Raw genomic sequence first — 13,503 nt, 5'->3', positions numbered from 1 at the left:
TCAAAAATCATGAGTGAGTGAGAGATAGTTAGGAAATAGTAATCAATCTGTCAACTTCGAGGTCTTTGCAAAGGGAAAGATAGAGGAGGAGACTTGTCTCAGGTCCCGAGCACTCTTCCCTGGGTGAGAAGGGCAGGTGTCTGACCCTGGGGCCAAGGATCATGTCACCTCCTGCATTGTCTGCATGTGCTGTTAGCAGACAGCCCATTTGCAATCCCCTAGTCAGTCTGGGACTGCACCAGAGGACCATAAATTGAAGAGCAGAGCGCACCCCTCCCCAGGAAGGCCAACAAGCCGGGTCGTAAATATCAGGAGCCTGCTGTCATGTTTCAAAACGCAACTCACAGCATTCACCCAGAGCTGAAAGGTCTGCTGGCCTAAAGGCTCTCTTGGGCTCATTCGTTCGACAAACATTTCCTGAGCACTGCCTTTTGGTTCCCCATATCACAGGAAAAATGGGGTGGGGGGGATGGAGATGGGTCTTGCTGGGGTCTTGGGGCTAAGATGTTTGTGCAAACAAATGTGACCTGAGGTGGAAGCGAGACCTCTCGTGCCCTAGGGAACGTCATTCTGGCTGTAGTCGTTAGCTAGGGCTGCCGTAACAAAGTACCACAGGCTGGGGGGTGGGAGGGGCGGTTTACACAACAGAAGTTTTCTCACAGTTCTGGAGGCCAGATGTCTGAGAGGAACGTGCCTGCAGAGTTGGTTTATTCCAAGTCCTCCTTCCTTGGCTCACAGATGGTCGCCTTCTCCCTGTGTCTTCACGTGGTTTTCCCTTTGTACCTGTTTATGTCCAAATTTCCTCTTCTTCAAAGAACATAAGTCATATTGGATTACGGCTTATCTATATGACCTCATTTTACCTTGATTACCTCTTTAAAGATGTTATCTCCACATATGGTTAATTCTGAGGTCCTGGGGATGAGGACTTGGATTTGGGGGAACACACAGTTCAGCCCATGACACTGGCTGGAGGAGGTGGCCCTGGAGCAAGACGTGGAAGGGCAGGTGGGTCTTGGCCTTGTGGAGGTGGAGAGCAGCGTTTTATAGGAACAGGAGACAGCATGGGCGAAGGAACAGGGTGCGTCGGGCCGGCGGCAGAAAGACGAGCAGGCGAAGATAGAAGGCAAGGTGGAGGCTGGAGGGAGGGGCGGCCGCTGCTCCGGGCCTGCGAGGCTGCAGGCAGGGGCTGGGGCAGGGCGAGCGGGAGTGAGGAGGCAGAGACGGACCCCCACCACCACCACCACCACCACAGAGAGCTGCATCCCAGTGCCCAGCTCACGGGGGCGCTCCGCAAGCGCTGCTTCCGTCCGTGCACGTGCGGATGAGTGACTGAGCCGTGGTGGCGGGTGTTTAAGAGTTGGTGGTTCTGGGAGTGAAAAAAACAGTTCTGAGTGACGGCAGGTCCAGGTGGCGGCCCCTTCACGGGCGGGGTGAAGCAACAGGGAGCGAGGACCCGGCACGTGGCTGGGGACGGTGCCAGCATCCTGGGGTGAAAAGGTCGATGCCCTCCACAGAGCTGGCAGCCGTGGAGCATCCGTGGGAGCAGGAGAGGCTGCGGGCAGAACGAGCCCTGAGGAGGCGGCAGAGAAGGAGCCGGGGAGGCAGGCTCACCGTCAGGGCGCTGTGTCAGGGAAGGTTCGGGGGACTAGCTGGTGGCAGCTCTTTCCTAGTGGCACTAAACGGAGAGCCTACATTCCACCAAGCCCAGCTCCCTGTTACCTAGAGGAGGGAAGCTCGGCGCACAGATCCAGAGGGGAGCAGGGACACCCCGACCCTCGCTGCAGACCTGGCCCCCCGTGGGCTCCAGCGGGGTCAGAAGCAGAGTCTGCTGGGGTAACAAACAGAGTGGCCCCGGGATGGGGGCAGGGAGAGAAGCCTCAGGCATGGCGGGGGTCCAGGGTCCAAAGGTCCTCGGCAACCTGGGTGACAGGAGACTCCTACTGGCTTCAGTATTCCAGAAGTCAGCCAGCCTGGGGTCCCTGACAGTTGTCAGTGATGGAGGGAAGTCCAGGACAGAGGCCCGAGGAGTGGGGAGGGAGAGCGGGCTGGGCACCAGGGCCCCCAACAGAGGGGCAAGCAGGGCAGAGGCCAGGCACAGCGGCCAACTGGGCTGAAGTGCGAGGGCCACGCAGATGCAGGCCTGCCAGCACCCCAAATCCAGCAGGCATAAGGGGCCCCCAGAGCGGGAGCTGTGCCAAGCTGTGCCACCACCTCTCCGTATCTGGAGACCAGAATCTGAGGACGGGCACGCACAGTGAAGGTCACAGATAAGAGCTGCGCCCGGGCGCCAGGCAGCCTGAGCCCCGTTCCCAGTGTCCCCACTTCCTGCCAACTTCAGCCTCAGTTTCTGTATCTGGAAAATCAGATTCCAGTGTCTACACGATGGCTTGTCGTGAGATTGAAATCCTACCTGTTTATTTGATGGAGGGATGAAGCAAACGACAGACCGCCAGTCCCCGACATGATGTAATCTTTCAACACATCACTTGTTCATTCACTTACCAGTATCTTTTCTTGCTGAGCCAGGCCTTGTGCCAGGGCCCTGGGGACAGAGAGCCATTCTGCCCTTCCCCGGGGAGTCCCCTGGCCAGGCTGGGCAGAGGACAGAGACAACACGACAGGAAGCACGCTCGCTCTCACTCCCAGAGGTTTATCAGGCTGAAGTCAAGCGCTCACACAGGAATGGCATTTCTTCGGGAACATCCCGGAAGGCAAGTCCGACTCTCAGGCTCTGGGGCTCAGTTAGAGCAGAAGCCACAGTCTTCCTGTTAAAAAAAGAATCGCTTGGATGATGCTGATGTGGACTGCAGAGTCCCCACTTGGAGGAGATATTCTGGAGCAGACAGAGACAGGACGGGGTGAGGATGGAGGCGTTTGCCGCCTGCTACCCACCCACCAAGAACAGGTGGCTTGTGAGGGGCCTCTGGGGTCAGGGACTCCCGTATTCGACTCACATTCACCAGCTCAGCCTGAGACAGCAGCCGTGCCCAGCTCTCACCCAGCTGAGCCTTCTTAATAAAAACTGTGACAACTTCCTAATAACTCCCATGACAACTTCTTAATAACTGTGAGGCCAGCCCCCAGCGCACCTCCGCAAGCAATGCTGTAGCCACTGCTCCCGCCCTGGGAAAGCCTCAACTCTGTCACCATTCCCAATAAAAGCTGCTCTCCGAGCCATTCATCATGGCAACACTCCACATCCTCTGAGAGGCAGGGAAGAGGACCCAGTGCAACCGACATCCCTCTAATTGCAGAGAGGAAAGCAGGGCTTTCCAGTGGGGCTGTGAAAGCACCAGGTCAGGATGTGCACCCGAGTCCACCCTCAGGGAGATGGTTCTACATACTGTGGCCCCCTAGGAAGGCTTAGGACGTACCCACCTCACCATCTCGACAGGCCTGGGCTCACCTGGACATACTTGCAAGGAAGAAGTATTCGTTGTTTATTAGAAGTTCACAGGTAACTGGGCGTCTTGTATTTGTATTTGTTAAGTCTGGTCACCCTGCTCCCTGGACCCCTTAGAGGCCGGGAAGGATGGTGCCCTGCCCAAGGGCTCAACCCAACCTGCTGGTACTCGGTGTGTGATGGGTGAATCCCTCCTCCTGAGCAGACTGAAATTCAACAGTGGAAGCAGGTGGACGGCTCACATGGGGCTCTTCGTGCCACCAACTGAGTTTCCAGGGCCTCTGGGTCCCTCTGGCCCTCACTTCTGGGGGATAGAGCCTCCTGCCCCATGCTGACCCTCTGCTCTCATTCCTTTGTGCCCTGGTCTCCAAGGAGAGCAGCCCAGGGCTCTGGAAGCAACTTGTGACAGCAAATGCCTACCCCAAGCCCAGCCAGCAGCCAGAAGCCAAGTGCTGAGAACCCAGTCCTGGGACCTCCAGAGGACTTGGAGATTGGATTTGACCACATTAACATGCAGCCAAGAAGGGCACATTTGGGCAGGAAAAGACTCTTCATATGAAAATCCTGATGAAATTTGTTTAGCATAAAATCAAATCTCTTAAACCAAAATCAGTTTTGCTTCAGCAAGTTCTTGGGTACACATCACATGTCCCGATTGGACGGTGTGTGTGTTTGTGTGTGTGTGTTTGTGTCTGTGTGTGTGTGTTGCTTCCATTGCCCTCTTGCGGGCTGCCGCCTGCAGCACCTTCACAGCTTCTTAGTAAGTAGAAGGATTCTCCCAATTGTCTCCTTCCTCCAAATCTCTGAAAGCTCAGGGAATACTGTGTTGCCCTGGCTGAGATCTCTGCCCCTAAACTGGTTAATACAGACAAACCCCTTGAGCAAGACCCTTTACCGCCATTTGCCAGGAGTGCATCATTAGAGAAACACCACAGCGCAATGACTTGGAAGTGGTCCGTGCCCCCAGTGTGACTGGTGCTCAGTGAAGCTGAGAGGCACAAGTATGGGGTGCAAGCAGCAGGGCCAGTGGTGGGGGGCCTCACGGGGCTGGAAGCGACCCTCACAGATAAGCTGCAGCGGCGGAGTCCATGGGGATCAGACCTTGAGGGCACGAGACGCTCCCTGGGCAACTTCCTAAAATAATTGAGGGGTCCCATGTGGATGGCCTGCCACTGTGCAATGGGGAACACAGCCCATGAACGCGGGGCATTCCCGCTCCTCTTGAACAACAGGCTGAAGAAGCCTGGGGACCTTGGGGTCCCGTGGTACAAGCGTGAGCATCACCCTCACCGGTGTGGGGGGCCCTGGCTCTTCAGAAGCCTGCAATGACCGGGGGATTGGCCAGTTGTGCATCCGGCCCCTTTAGTCCTCAGGGCAGCCAATAGTGATACCCCCAGCAGCCTAGGGAAGAGGGCACCCAGCCTCCCAGTCTCCATACTGGTGATCTCTGAAGCCTTGAGACCATAGCAAGGTTACACACTGGTGGCTTGGGGGACCAGGTGGAGCCTGTAGGTGCCTTCAGTTTGAGTCATGCAGTGCTAAGCGTTATTTTGAGTTTAAACGCCTTGAAGAGGCTGGTTTAGCCTTTGCAGTTTGCAACAGACCCTTCCTCTTCCTATTGCTTTGTTTTTGCAGGCTGCTTCTGGTAGTCACATTATTAGACTGGCCCCAGAACCTGTTTTACTTTACCACCACTGGGCCGGCACTTGGGGGTAGATTCACGGCGTGGGAAATGTACAGACACCCCGTCTCACTGCACGCAGGGCAAAAGAGCGCCCCACGCTCTCCCACAGAGCCCAGCGCCTTGGAGGCACTCAGCGGTTTGTAAGAATTTCCAAACAATTCACTGGGGTGACATCCTCTGCCAGGCACTCTCCAATTCATTCCGTATTTATTCATAATTATTTATCAAGCTCCTACGCTCCTCAGTGCCAGGGTACGATGTTGAACGAGACGGATAAGGTCCCGCCCTCAGGGAGTTTACAGTCCATTCAGGGAGGCAGACAAGGACAAAGTTGAGAAGATCACAGCTGGTGAGGAAGGCTGTGGAGGAGCGCCGTCCTGTGAGATGGGACATCAGGAGACTCAGGGGGCGGAGCGGTGAGGGACATCCTCCAGGGACCTGGGAGCTGAAGGGTAAAGGATCCAGATCCTGTCTGCATGTAATCCTCACACCTCACAGTTAGGGAAACCGAGGCTTAGGAAGCTGAGTGCCCCGTCCCAGCTGAAGCGTCCTCTATGGGAATGAGTCTATCTCACACACACCCACCCCCATCCTCCCACCCCCCCACTGCAGGAGAGCCTTGTCGGGGAACCTCCAACAGCACTGAGCCCTGCCAGCTCTCCCTAGCCTCCTTTCCTTGGCGCTAGGATGCGGCCACCCTGTACCTCCCCTGTCCTTCCAGGACACATCGCGGCTGTCTCTCTCCTGTGCTCTCACTGCCCTCACACAGGCCACCTGGGAAGCACTTTTCTATTTGCTGTCTGCCTCCCCCTGGGCAGTCCTATCACCAAGACAGGGGCCCCTGACTGCCTCCTCTGAGCGCCAGTGCAAAGCCCAGGCCCTGCTGCAGGGGAGCAGGGACCCAAAGCGCCAAGCGGCCCACAGCTGTACTCTTCCCTGGTCCCTTTTACTCCATGCTGCCTCTATCCCAGCCCAGTGCTCTGGATTGAAATTTCCCATTTTCCAGCCAACCTCCAAGCATCTGTGAGGTCCTCAAGGTCAGAGATAATGTCCTATTTATTTATTTCTATACTGCCCACGGGCCCAGGAGGGCTGCTCCCACGTGGGTGCTCCATAAATATGGGAATGAATGAATGAATGAGTGAATGGATGAATGAATGAATGATGAATGGAAAGGAGCTCTCAAAAGTTCTGTAAACATGTTTTCTCAGTGTCTTGCCAAGGGCATGATAAACGGAGCGTTGAGCACCACTGCCGCTGGGAGGGCGGGAGCTGAACTCGGGCAGGAGAACCGCCTCCACCTGGGCACCAGCAGACGCTTGGCCTCGAGCTAAAAGAGCGAGGGTTGGAGATGGGAAAACAGAGGCTAAAAGGGAATGAGAGCTACAAAGAGAAAGAGTGGGAAATGTGATGGGAGCAGGGGCTGCCGACTGGCCACTTGCATGGGGCCCCTCTCGGGACAGGGCCTGGGCAGGGGGCAGGAGGCCTGGTCAACAGCTAAACACAGCTGGACCTTCCCAAGATTGGCAGGCTCAGTGCAGCTGCCATCAGCCAGGGACACTGAGCCCTGGTCAAGATGTGGCTTTGGAGTAAGACAGACTGGGGCCCATAGCCCAGCTCTGCCCAAGCCCAGCTGAGGAACTCGAGGAACCTTGCACAACTCTCTGAGCCTCAGTTTCCAAATGTGTAAAATGTCCACAGTCACACCCAATCCTGGCGGAGGGTTAAAATGCATAATATACAGCAGTAATTAATACAACATTGTAAATCAACCATACTTCAATAAAAAAAAGTTGTGATAAAATGCTTAATGTACAATGAATGCATTCCCTGAGCCAATTTCCTGGCATAGCTGGTAAGGGGCAAGGCTGGTCTCAGAGCCTGCTTGTCAACCAGCCTAGAGCCATGGGTTGCCCTCTCCATGGACCTTCCAAGCTGGAGCTGGCCTGCTGTCCTGGCCTTCCATCCACTCACTCATTCACTATATACTGAATACTTGTCTTGAATCCATTACTGTGTGTCTGCTGCTATCAAGGCACACTGAGATGGACCAGTGACTCCTAAAAACCCCAGCCTGCAAGGAGCTTGCCTTCTACTTTGGGACACAAACAGTAGTCATGTAAGAAAAATCCCAGTTAAATAAGGTACCTCTCTAAGGAGAAAAAAAAAACAACCACCACCACCAAGTGAGGAAGGGGCCAGGGAGTATGGGAAGAGAAACATGAGCCAGGGTGACCAGCCTCCCCAGTAAGATGACACCTGAGAGCTGCAGCAGCAGGGGAGTGAGCATTGGATGTCGGTAGGAGACGGTGGGGGGAGGATATTCCAGCACACGGATGAGCACGGGCACATCCCTGAAAAAGAAGCGTGCTGCTCTGAGAAACAGCAGGGAGGTGACTCTGATTTGGGGCAGAGTGACGGAGAGTGTCAGGGACAGGGTCAGAGTGGAGATGAAGGGAGGGTCATAGGAGCCTGTCACCCTGGGGCCAGGGGCTTTCAGGCTGCCTCTGCTCTGGAGAGTGGAGGGCAGCCTCTAAAAAAATGGCCACAGAAGGTACCAGTCTGGCCAGGTGTGACCAGGAGATGCTGGCCTCACATCACCCACATCCTGGGAAGGTACCGCCTGCCTTTGCCCTACGAGGCAGAGTGCCCGCCCCCTGCTCCCAGTGGCCCACTTCTGGCCTTTCCTTCCGGTCCCAGTGGCCCCGGCATCTCACATTCCTGGCAGCTGTGCCTTGGAGTCTAGGCACAGGGTTGTGCACATTAACCAACTGGGAGGCCCACGTCAAGCCTCCTCCCCGCACTTGGCTGAGGCCAGGCCCCCGGCAGGGACCAGTCCTGTCTGCTCCAGAACACGCATCCTCGGCCAGGGAGAAATTCCAGCTGCCAGACTCCAGGCCGAGCCCGGGGCCGCGCACGGGGATCGCTGTGAAAAATAACAGAGATGGTGAGCTTGGCCATTTCCTGTACAACACATAATTAGGTTAGATAAGAAACTAGCTGTGTCTAAGTGCTATAAATGTCTATATTAAGCTATTTTGAAAGTGCTGAGCACTTTGACATTTGAGAGTTCAGAGTAATTGAGGTATTGAAATAAAATTGCTTCTGTTATTTAAAAGGTCATTATCGTCTTCAGCTAGATATATGAGGACTATTTTCCACTCTAGTGAGCCGTTCTCCCTGGCACAATTAGTATCGCTTGAGCAGAGGCCGCTGGGGGACTCCCATCCGCAGCCCCCGCTAGAGGCCCAAGATAGCTGTTAAGACACATGGAGCACAAGGAAAGCAGAGGAGAGCAAAGGAAAGCCTCCATCACCCAGAATCGCCACCGGCCCAGAGAGCGCCGTCACCGTCGACTCAGCACGTACTCTGTACTGGTCTCTGCATGGATGCTTTCTGTGCAGTTTTGTCTCATCCTCACAAAAGGGCCTCAAGGATGCCCTTAGTGTCAGAACATTGCAGGTGAAGACTTGAGGCCATCTGAAGGGAAGGGACAGAATGGTGGGCCGGGCAGGAGGCTTGCACTGCCCCCCATTCACTGAGCACTTAGCATGCTCTGGGAGGCTGCCAGCCCTTTCCTGTCCTGGCTTCTTTAAGCCGCGTAACCATCTCAGGATGAACCATCTCCATTTCACAGATGAGAAAACTGAGACTTGGAGAGGTTAAGAAACGAAACAGCAAGAGAGTGGCTGGAAAATGCTTCAAGACTCAAGAATTTTAAGAATGTTGGACTTCCCTGGTGGTCCAGTGGTTAGGACTCCACGCTTCCACTGCAGGGGACACAGGTTTGATCCCCGGTCGGGGAAGCTCTGCATGCTGTGCGATGCGGCCAGAAAGAAAAAAAAAAATAATGTCACCCTGTGCCTAACCCTTCTACGCTCCAGCCCCCCACGGCTCAGACGTGTCCTGACCCTCCTTCTGTCATGTCCTGCCCCTCCCCCAGCCTGTTGGACCACATGCCTTTTAGGTTCCTCTCAAAGAACAGAAATAAGAGTGGCCCCAGCTGAACTAGTTACATGGATGGATTCAGACCAGCAGTTCCTGGGATGGAGACTCTGCTGAATGAGGGTGCTGGCCTATGGGGAGCATGCCACAGGCCCGAGACCTTCACCAGGCCCCTGAGTCTGTCCGTCCTCATCAGTCACATGCTGTTCCTGAGAGGATCCAAATTAGGTACAGACATCAAACTATGCTCAGCAAACATGACTATTAGAATGTTCCACTATAAAAAACAAAGATGGGAGCTTTTCTCCAATTCTCACTCAAGACACTTCACCCCCCTCCCTCAATTGTTAACGTAAGTAAATAGAATGTTCTTAACTACAAATTAGATATCTAAGTTAGTACTAAATTATATCCTTGGTTATCGTTGATTGAATATATCACAATTTCTAAATGTCTCTCAAAGAGATCCTTGACTTCCAAAGGCATCTTCATGTCAATAGCAGGGGACTCACTGCTCTAGGGAATGGATAAATGGCAATAAGTCAGCACTTACAGGGCACTCCCTCTGTGTGAAGCCCTGTCCTGAGCAATGGTGATCAGCCTCTTAAAAAAATGCATCCTTTGAAAGCATGGTCTCAAACACATACTTGTACACTCAAATTCATAGCAGCATCTTTCACAGTAGCCCAAAGGTGGAGATAACCCAAGTGTCCATCGATGGATGAATGGATAAACAAACTGATCTATACATAATACGGACTATTATTCAGCCTTAAAAAGGAAGGAAATTCTGACATATGCCATGATATGGATGAACCTTGAGGACATCGTGATGAATGAAGTAAGCCAGTCACAATATCCTGGACTCTCCAAATCGCCAGCATCACTACTCTTGCACTTTGAGGCCATTATTAAGTACAATAAGGGTTACTTGAACACAAGCACAGCGATACTGATATTGCAACAGTTGATCTGATAACCGAGACGGCTACTAAGTGACTTACAGGCAGGATACTCTGGACAAAAGGATGATTCACATCCTGGGTGGGACAGAGCAGGACGGAGTGATATTTTATCACACTACTCAGAACAGCCTGCAATTTCAAACTTATGAATTGTTTATATCTGGAATTTTCCATTCAGTATTTCTGGACCGCTGTTGACCACGGGTAACTGAAACTGCAGAAAGTAAAACTGTGGATAAGAGGGGGGATGGGATGATTGTAATCCATTTAACGTTTGCCTGACTTGGGTTCATTAAAAGTTCTGTTTTTCTCTGTTGCAAGATTTTTATGAGCTGCAGAGTCCCACTGAATTACTCAGAGGAAAACTGAGCCAGGCTGGACGTTACAAGCGGCAGGGCAGGCGGTGACGTGGCGTCACTGGGGTATGAGAGGCAACTTAACAGGGACAAGGAACAGGAGAAGGCCGAGTGGGCAGGGGGTACAGGGAAGCAGCAGGAGATACCCCTTCTGCTAAGTAGCAGGGAAGGGCTAGAGTGGTTGGAGATTAGACCAACCCCTGGGCTTTCCTCAGACAGGGTACTAAAAAAAAATATGTGTTGAATTTGGGGGAGAAACACAATATACCAGGAACACCCTTTGTAAAAATGTAAGCAACTTAACAAACATGAGCTACTCTCACAACCTTGCTCCAGAGCTGGGATTTCATCTGGGGAAATAAAATATTGCTGAAGCCTCTATCCATTAGCCTGAAACTGTCTCATATGGAGGCCAGGTATCTTCCTAGGAAGTGGAGGACTTTTCCCCCAGGCCCAAGACCTCAGCTGTGGTCTTCTGATGGCGGTAGTTTCAGAGGCTGCTGGAGGGTCCTGAGACTGCCTCCTGGTCCATCCTGGTCCAGGGCTTCTCTGGGAAAATACACCAGCTCCTTCTGGTCCCACAGAAGAGGCACCTCTGCAGGTCCCCGAGGTGGTAGACACCCCAGGATTCCCGTGAAGCGTCCTCCCTCCCCACGCTGGGCCGGACCACAGCCAGAGGGTGCTGGCAGCCACTGTGGCCTTGTCACCCCCCCAGACAAGTGTGTTATTTCAGGATGTTCTTTGACGGAAATTAGCAGAGGGGGCTGCCAACAGGATAAATATAGCAGTGCCTTTTTGCTGAGTTGTAGAAGCTCTGGATGATGTGGTCTGAGGCACAGAATCTGGATGCCTTTAGGGAGGAACAAAACTTATAGGAAAAAAAATTCATTCCACATGGGTTGTTTTTTAGTTTTCAAAGAGCCTCCCCAGTCCTTGGCTGTTGATACCCTTTCTAAGTACTGAGAAGCAGGTGGGTACCAGGCTCTGTGACAGGCTGCAGGGACAGTGTGGTGACAAGGCACACAGGGGCCTGCCCTTAGTGGCATTATTTAATTGCTCTGCTCACCAAGGCACAGCAGTCTGAGGAAGTACAACCGGCAGCCAGAGACCCAACTCAGGGCTCAGGGAAGGTTCTGGAGAGCTTTCTCTGCATGAGGCCTGACGTTCACACGGGTCAAATAAATACTAGCAGATGTTTTTATTCCCAGCTAAGCTGAGAACAAGCTGATGGGAGAGCCAGCCCGGGGGGGCTAGACCCTCCCAGCTCAGCATGTGCACGAGCACTCTCAGTCCTCGGCCTGCGGGGTGGCTTCTCCCTGGGGGGCAGCCGCCTCTCTGTACCTTCCACATGCCTTTCCCTCCCCTGCTGTCACCCGAGGTGACTGTGAGCCCATCCCTGCCCTCTCTCCCAGAGAACGTATTCCACACAGGAAGATAGCTCTTTAAATCCTGTTGGCCCTGGCTTTTTTTTCACACGAAGACACTGCAGGTCGGAGGGCTCAGATGGCTTCTCAAAGACACACAGCAATTAAAAGACAGGCCCGGGATTTGGACAAGATCTTCTGACTCTAAATCCTATACTCACGCTACTGAGTGAGAAAAGCCAGGATTCCAGCAAAAGAAAACAAACTGTGTGGGAAGAGAAAGAACGCCAGACACGGAACTCATCTGGAGACTCTGATCCTGACTCTGGCGCCCAAGTCAGAGAGGTGGCTTGGACGTATTTGCTTGGTTCATAGCCTGCTTATGGCACACGACGCAAATGATGACTTTACTTGTAAATGGAATGAAGGGGCAGGGAGAGACGAAAAGAGAGAGATGATGATAAGAAGAGATAGAGAGAGATCTGGGCCAAGGTTGGATGGGGAAGGGCATGTGTGGACTTGTAGAGGAGAGGCAGAGAAGCTGACAGAGACAGAGAGGGGAGGGGAGGTCCCTGTGAAGAAGGAGAGATGGAGGCCGAAGGTCTTCAAGTTCTCAGCAATGGCCACCAGGCGGCACTGTCCACCCCGAGTAGCAGGGCTACGGTCCAGGGTTGGCCTCAGGGGGACGGAGGTGGGAGAAGAAGCCTGGGAGCGGCCACGGAAGGGGCAAGGAAACTGTCACCACCACAGCCGCGTCTGTTAACTCAGGAAGTCCCTAACCCGGAATGAATCCCTCACAACATCCCTTGACAGTCATATGCTGTCAACAGTCAAGCTGGCCATAAACAGAAGAGTTTGTAAATTAGCAAAAGTCTCTTTATTCACATATCCATAAACCATGTAGACAGTTGTTTGCATAAATTCCCGATCCGTCAAAATCAAGAGAACAAATCAGATACAAAAGTAACCAGGCCACCAAGCCCCCTTCATCGGGGATGAGAGTGGGGAAGAATTCCTCAATTAGGGACTTGAAGGTGGAGAACTTCTCCCTGCAGAGTATCTTTTTGCTCTCTCTGCCATCCCTTGGGCATCCCAAATGATCCCTTTTATTGCAGTTTTTCCTCACTTCAGAATGGCCTCAGTTCCTCATGATAAAATAAGGTGATCTCAAGTGCTGGTTGTGAGGGAGAGCATGACGGGGTGGGACGTTCATGATGGTGGTCAGGATGGGACATTGGCTTCTGAGAAGTGAGAAGGATGCTTGGGGGGGGGTACGGCTGGTGGGTAGACATGGAGCTCGGGAGAGGGGTCCAGTTGGAGCCGTGGACGCGGGGTCCTCAGGCTGCAGCTAAAGAGCGGTCAGAGACACAGGTGTGCATGCAAAGAGAGAGAGAGGACGGCACCTTAGAGAAAGCCATCCCTGAAGGGCTGAGTGGAGGAGAGGTGATTACGGGGTGGCCTAGGGGGTGCAAATGGGTAAGTCAGGGAAAGGACGACTGTGTCAAATGCTAGAACACACGCTCCACAGTAGAGCCCGCGCTCAGCCACGATCCCTGAAGGCCCGGGGCAGAGCTGCGTTCAGGGATGGGGATGAAGGCAGCCAGTGGAGGCTGAGAGGCGAGAGGGGCAGAGGAGGGAGCGTAGACTCCGGGTTATGGAGGGAAAGAGCAGGAGGAGATGGCGCGGGAGGTGGTCCACTCAGCCTGAGAAATGCCTGCCACTCTGGAGACCGAGGGAGCAGCTGAAGGTACAAAACAAGAGAGGGGATACCTAGTGAAGGAGA

Source organism: Balaenoptera musculus, chromosome 16, assembly GCF_009873245.2.
Source record: "Balaenoptera musculus isolate JJ_BM4_2016_0621 chromosome 16, mBalMus1.pri.v3, whole genome shotgun sequence".
NCBI classification, from domain to species: Eukaryota; Metazoa; Chordata; class Mammalia; order Artiodactyla; family Balaenopteridae; genus Balaenoptera; species Balaenoptera musculus.
The sequence above is the reverse complement of the archived record's forward strand: the minus strand, read 5'-3'. Positions refer to the sequence as shown.